This window comes from Camellia sinensis, chromosome 3, assembly GCF_055761805.1.
Source record: "Camellia sinensis isolate YWXY chromosome 3, ASM5576180v1, whole genome shotgun sequence".
Classification (NCBI taxonomy): Eukaryota; Viridiplantae; Streptophyta; class Magnoliopsida; order Ericales; family Theaceae; genus Camellia; species Camellia sinensis.
In genome coordinates, this window is record NC_138963.1 from 30823780 (window position 1) to 30829779 (window position 6000).

Sequence of the window (6000 nt, forward strand, 5' to 3'; positions counted from 1 at the left end):
CAAGTGGGCTTAAAACATGATTTGCCACAACAAAGTGGGCTTAAAGCACGCATTCATTGAATCGTTCCAATTCAAACAACAAAACCTTCATCCACAGGCATTCATGCAGTTTAGCATTTAAGCACATAACCTCATTGCAAGTATGCGAAACATGGCATCATGACAATCACACTCATGTAAGTATGCTAAAGCGTAAAAGCTTACCGAGTACTCCAAGCCAAAACAAAAACTAGTTAAAAAGATGCATGATCCTAACTATGCGAGACCACTAATACAACACATGCAATATGCAATTAATAGGCTCGACTATTAATATGACATATGAATCGGTTTGAACAACATGTGATGAAACATGTATTCAAAGAATTATTGAAATTGCAAAGTAGTTTGAATGATGCACCAAGCCTCGGTGCATGCAATATGAATAAATGGATGCAAGAATATGATATGCTAATTAAAATATGATCCCTAAGCTAACCATCGAAAGTGATTAAATAAAAGGGAGAAAGACGCGGGGTTGGAAGACATGCACACACGCACGCACACTTATTACATTATTGCGCCCTCACGAATGAGGGTTCGAATGAATAATTAGCTAATCTAAGCTAAGCTAATTAATACAAAACAAAATAAAAAAATAGCTAAGCTAAGCTAAGCTACTTAATTATTACAACAATCAATTAACTAATCTAAGCTAACCAAGTACATATTGCACTAATTAATTAAACTAAATTAATTAAGTACAAAACCAACTCAAAAATAACAATAGGCATGTTGTTCTAGCTGGTTAAACTTGAGACGCATCAAATGCACATGCACGCACTCGACTTCCACCCAGAATGCCACTGCTTTACTGCTGACTGCCTCTGTTTGCACAATTGAATTCTGGTATGCTGAAAGGGCACTGTTCTGAGAGTACATTAGTGGCTGGCCGGCCACTAATGGAGGTTGCCGGCCATGTGCCTGCTACAAAAGGGCACTGTCGGCCATCAGTGAAAGGCTGCCAGCCATCAGTGTATGGCCTGCCGGCCACTAATGAACAACTTCATTCTGCTGCAACAGAGCACAACACAGAGCAGGAAAGAAGTAATTTCACAGGTTGTATGTACTGTGTACCACTCCTTATCATCAAAACATCTCCAAGGAGTGGTATTCTTGGCTCCAAAACCACCAACCAAGCATTTTCAATGCATGATGGCCAAAGAACCAAGAAATACAATTTCATTGTATGCAAAAACAAGACTCAAGACCATCACCCTATCATATGTGATCAAGGGTAATGGAGACTAAGAAGATTGGCTCATTTCATCACTTTGAGTATAAAATGCTCCAATCTTCCTTGTGTTCAATATAACGTCCGATTGAACACATGCAATGCAACACAATATGCTTATCATGCTCAAGTTTTACTTATCACTTTTGTTTACTCATTTTAAGTTACCAACTCATTTTTTAGTTGATTTAGTCCATTGGTGAGAGTCCTGTAAAGAGAAAGAAGCATCAACCAAAGGATGATGTAAGACAAGAGAGAGTTCATGCCGTTAATAATGAACACTCAAAGAGGATTAAACCATTAAGCATAAACTCTATCTCAAGTTTAAAGAATCCCAAACTTGAAGCAACTCTCAAAAGCAATTAAAAGAGTGAAACAAATAAGAATGTGATAGAGCTATGTATGCTGGAATTACATGCAAAATAACACTATAACATGCAACCAACTTAAGCAACTCATGTTTAAAGGCCTAAAACAATGAGCTAGTGAAGGAATTAACCCTACAACTATGCAATACAAGCCTCAACTGAATTGACCAGCCCAAAACAGAGCCAAAACAGGTCAAAATAGAGGCAAAAACATACTGGACTTGAGCTACTAATTGCTAGAAAAACATGCTAACGTATGAAGTTATCTAGGCATGCAAACAAGACACAAGGATGAGAGGTTAACCCCTCTACTTTTGGACTTCAAAACAAGGTTTTTACCACTGAAAATTCTCTAAAATTCAGTGGTTAAAAGGCCAAAAAAAGTTGATTTAGAAGCTTTGAAAAGTGGCACAAAAGCTTAACAAACTAAGTAGCAAAAAGATGAACCACCCCTAACTCAAAAAGGGCCTTAAACCACCATTTTTAAATCATAAAAGAAGAGATTTTTGGAGGTCAAAACCAGCTCAAAAACAACATGTAAAGATGGCAAAGCAAGTATTTAAAAGAAGCTTAAAATACAAGCGTTATACCTCTTGAAGACAAGATGCAATTTAGAGTAGCAAAACAAGTTAAATCAAGACAAAATCCACTTCTAGAGCTCAAAAAGGACCTCAAGAGACCTCAGCTCCAAGGTGAGAGTGTTTGGTTTAGGGTTGATGTGCAAAAGTGTAGAGAAACTAGACTTAAGGCACAAAGTAACAAGAGAGAGAGGAAATTCTAGAGAGAGAAAGAGAATTTTTGTCTTCAAAATTTTCTAACCCCCACACATGCAAGAGAGGGGTCATATATATAAAAAATGAAAATTCCATTCACCAAGATCTAACAACACATGTGTTGGAAGATGCATCAATCTGTGCAAACAACTGGCATAAAATATCACAAAATATCTGCTGGAACACTGCTGGTCGGTCGGCCGGCCATCAGTGATGGTCGGCAAGGCTTCATTGATGGCCGGCCAGGCACATCAATGGCTGGCATCCCTCAAAAATGGCCAGCAAGCCATCACCAACCTCAATCTGAAAGGACCTAAGCATGGTCCAAAGATTAGGCAAAAAGGAAGCAGGGTTTAGAAAACTCAAATCTGTGGCGTTCCACCGCGGACTTCAAGCACTCGGTGAGCAATCAGACTCGCCACCAGATGTACCTACAAGATCATCCAAGTCTTAAAAGGCCGTCAAAAATGGGGTGTCTACACCCTTAACTCAAGGGCTGCTTCCGATCCGGCCATACAAGCCTCATATTGTGATTGATCATTTAAACATTCTGAGTCTAGGTTCAAGATTTGAAAGCAAAAGGGGTCGAGTCTCGAGGCCAAGAGTGATCCTATGTTGTACAACCCCGAGAGCGATTCCACGTATGTCTTCATAGGACCACGCAACACATTTTTTGAAATCTTTTCAGAAAGCGGCTAGTCGCTCGCGTCGAAAACAATGTAGAACCAATCTGAATCAAGCCAAGATCCTTCTCAGTACTCACATTAACAAACATGATCTCATTCATTAAGGGCTTAACATGCCTCTCTTTCTCTCAGTTGATCAAATTTTTGCAAATCCTAAGGAATTCCTCCCTCTTTGTGTTTATCACAATGTTAGAAAAGTTTTGAAAACTTGGGTCAATGTAATGATTTCAAGGCACAGAAAAGACACAGTTTTGGTCAATTACTGCCATCTCATTCAGAACTTCTAGCGCAACTGGCTCAATGGTATAAATAGACTCAAAAGAAAGAGTGTAAAAGACAAACACAAAACAAGAAAGTGATGCCCGAGGTAACACCCCCAAAATCACATGATTCTAACACAACAGGACTGACTCGATACAACAAGACTAACTCAATACAACATAATAAAACTAACTCAATACCCAAGTCAGAAAGTATAATAAACAGCCTTTTCAAATTGTTCAAAACAATACGTGCTATCCACCACATCTGGAGTAAAATGAGCGCCATCAGTAGGTGGTTCATCCCCCGATCACATAATCATATTATCCCCCAAGTTCATCGATCCAATACCGATAGACTTTGTAGGACCTGCTGCGATGATGACCTCGTTGTCAATCAGATCTTGTATTTCATGGCGAAGACGAAAGCAATTATCAACATCATGGCCAACTTGTTAATGGAAGGCACAGTACCTGGCAACATTATCTTGGCTGGAAGGGGATCCGGGAGCGGCCGAGGCTCAAGGGGCTTGAGATGGCCTTGTCCAACGAGGATTTGGAGAGCTTTGGATAAGGCCATGTAAAGTGGGGCAAAGATCCTCTGGCCTCGGGGTTGGTGCTTCGAGGTTTGTGAGATTGTATCGGATGTACCGGCAGAGGGATTGACAGGTGCTAACTGGGTTTGATGATTTCTTTCGAGTGTAGGATTAGAGCTGAAAGGGGCATTTTTTATACGACATCCATTTTCCCGGCTTGCCCCTTGATTCGAAATGCCCCAAACCTGAGTGGCAAAAGTGCCATTTACAGTCTTTGCAACAACTGCAAGCACTTGCTGTTTGTTCAGTCCTTCAGCCTTCAAAGCCTCAATAGCCCACTGAAGATGTTCATAGGGACCAATGCATGCCCCTACCTTGTTCTTGCCATTTGCCTCCACTTTGCCAAGGGATTATGTAGACACCCCATTTTTGACCGTCCTCAAGACTTGGACGTCATCGTTTGAACACTCGATGATTATCCATGTTTGTGTTCGTCCTGAGTTCTCGGAGGTCTCGGCCATGCGCCTTGCCTCAAGACCTCTCGACTTGCCTGTTTTGTGTTTGGTTTTGCACCAAACACTTGTGTTTTTGCTTCTTAGGATGGGAAATAGCTTGTTGGTTATCCCCATACCTCACCGGCCATGGCTCGAAGCCACCGGCCTTGTTTTGTTGCTACCGGCCATTGGATATGGCCGGTCGGCACTCTATCTAGTCGGTCGACCAGTGTTTTGGTCAATTTGTCATTTTTGGCTGGCCAACCACTGTTCATCTGCTTTTGGCAGATATTTTGTGCCAGCTGGCATAGCCGGCACGCACAATTAACCCTCTTCATACACGTGTATGGAGGGATTTCCCTCTTGCTTAGCTTGTTTTGTAAGCTTTGCAAGATTGGAATTCCTATAAAGGGAGGGCTTCTCCTCCCTTCTCAAAGGTTCCAAGAAGTTCCAAAGGTCTGGTTTTAGGGTTAGGAGTCTTGTATTTATCCTATCTCTATATCTCCTTCTCCTTTTGATTTGTGTGTGTATAAGGTGTGTTTGTTCTTAGTTTTGCACTAAGGCACCTAGTGTTACACCATACCTTGGTTGTTGAGATTCCAAAGGGTTGTTCTTGGAGTTCTTGGGCTGGTTTTGACCTAAGGAAGGTGCTGGAGCCCTCTTCTTGAAGAAGGTCTTCAAGGGTAAGAACCTTACCCCTTTATTCTCTATTTTTGCACAAGCTTTTAACCTATCTTGCATCTATTTTTAAGCTTAGTGTATAACTGAGAAAATTTTTTTTTTTTTACTTGCTTTTGATCTTTGTTTAAGGTCTCTTTGGTGTTTGGGGTCTTTTATCCCCTCTTAGGCCTTGTTTGGTCTCATTTTGTGCCTCTTTTTGTAAGCTTCGGGACCACCTTGTATTGGTCTTCCCACCACTGAAATCCAGAGGGATTTCAGTGGTGGAAATGATGTTTTGAGGTCCTAAGAAGAAGAGGGTCATCCCCTCTCCTTGTTGCCTTCAATATTTGTCATTTTTGACTCATGTGTGAGCATCTTGTTTAAGTTCATGATGGCCATGTCTTAGCTGGTATCTGTGGTTTTTTTGCCATGTTATATCTCTGTTTCAAGTTGGTTTAGACACACCATACATGCTTTGCATACTTGCCTTGTAATGCCATGAAATTTCCTTAACATGCTTTGTGCTTTGAGCCTTGTTTTTAGCATGATTTTGGCTTAGCTTTGTGAAGCTTTTATGCATGTTTTAGTGTGCTTGAGGTCTAACTTTGGTTATTTGGGTCGTCTATGACTTGCTTTGTATAGCTACCATGCAATCTCCCTTATAGGCCTTGAGTGTTGGCCTCTCTAGCATGCTCTCCTTGCATCATTTCAGTAGTTTGGCACCACTTATCATGTCATTTCAGTCCATATGGTATGCTTGTATGCTTGCATTTGATACTCCTTTGATGCTTTAAAAGGTTGATGTCTTGTGCTCCATGTTTGGACCATTATGTATGCTTCCATGTGTAGGCCATTTAGATGCCATCTAAGTGTGTTTTGGGCTTTGTTTCGACCTACATTGGGACTGTTTTGAGTCCCCTTGACCCTTTGGGACTCGCCTTGCATAGCCA